The sequence below is a fragment of the Peromyscus eremicus genome, chromosome 15 (assembly GCF_949786415.1).
Source record: "Peromyscus eremicus chromosome 15, PerEre_H2_v1, whole genome shotgun sequence".
NCBI lineage: Eukaryota > Metazoa > Chordata > Mammalia > Rodentia > Cricetidae > Peromyscus > Peromyscus eremicus.
Genome location: NC_081431.1, coordinates 4,037,044 through 4,038,420, shown reverse-complemented (window position 1 = coordinate 4,038,420; position 1,377 = coordinate 4,037,044). Strand labels below are relative to the sequence as shown.

At 43.9% G+C, this 1,377-nt stretch overlaps 1 non-coding gene across 1 annotated transcript; it reads right to left on the bottom strand.

Annotated features, from left to right (window-relative positions):
• Positions 1-1,014: 1,014 nt before the first annotated feature.
• On the bottom strand, positions 1,015-1,146 carry LOC131925933 (U8 small nucleolar RNA). The gene has a single exon (XR_009383422.1). It is a non-coding gene; the product is annotated as a U8 small nucleolar RNA (small nucleolar RNA).
• Positions 1,147-1,377: the final 231 nt, after the last annotated feature.

Below are 1,377 nucleotides of genomic sequence, written 5' to 3'. Positions count from 1 at the left end.
TGAAGGTCAGAAGGCAGCTTTTAGAAGTTAGTTCTCTCTCTTGAAGATGTGGATTTTGGGGACTGAACTCTCGGTGGTGGGATTGGTGCCAAGCCCCTTTACATGCATGAGCCACCTTGCCAACCCTTAAACTCAAATCACTTTCTTATTCATCAGATTGTGGAAAGTGTTAGAAATGGCAGCATGTGCTAGGTACCTGGATAGACTTGATGTTACATATAAACACACTTTCTAACTGTCATTAATGGCTTGAGTGATTTTTTTACACGTCAGCATAACACTTTAGTGTGTTTATCTGAATATTTGATGCAGTAATGCAAGTTATAGGTGTATCTGCACAACTCAATTGGTTTAAAAAACTGAAGTATTTTAATTTAAAATATAGTATAATAAGTTATGGTACTAGTTAAAAATAATCATGAAGAATTGTAATGTTTAAAATGAAGGACTGCTACCTACACAGAAATCAATATGGATGCAAAAGCTAGTAGTGTGTGGTTTGACGTGCGGTCAAATCTCATATTGCAGGAGATGGTTCAGTAGTTAAGAGGACTTAGTGTTCTTCCAGAGGACTCTAGTTCAGTTCCCAGCAACCACAATGGACAACTCACAACCAAGTGTAACTCTAGCTCCAGGGCTTCTGACACCCTCTTCTGGCCTCCAAGGACATCTACAGTCACATGCATATATCTATACACACATAGACATAATTCAAAAGAAGTCTTTTTTTCTAAATCATGACAATTGTATTTGATCCCTGGGACCTACATGGAACTCCTGTAATGTGTCTTCTGTCCTCTATACAGAGCACAGTGGTACAAGTGAGGGCACCACCCCCCTAAAAAAATTCATGATGATATTTAATGCTACTGAGATGGTATTGGGAAGACCTCTGAGACTGTCACAATAGTAAGATAGTTATCTTGTGTGTTGATCTGTTATAAAGGCAAGATGACTCCTCTTCCTCCTTCCATCCCTCCTCCTATTCTCTCCCTCTTCCTCTTTCTCTGAAGAGTCAGACAGTTGAAATCTGTATGGTGAAAGCCATGATTAAATAGAGATATTATCCCCTTACCATGCAAGCTTCTGTCATCCTGTTGTCTGCTCTCCCAGAGGAGCAACAGATGAGGAGGGTCCTGCTGACTGACAGGGGAGGAGGGTCCTGCTTACTGACAGGGGAGGAGAGTTCTGCTGACTGACAGGGGAGGAGGGTTCTGCTGACTGACAGGGGAGGAGGGTCCTGCTGACTGACAGGGGAGGAGGGTCCTGCTGACTGACAGGGGAGGAGGGTCCTGCTGACTGACAGGGGAGGAGGGTCCTGCTGACTGACAGGGGAGGAGGGTCCTGCTGACTGACAGGGGAGGAGGGTCCTGCTGA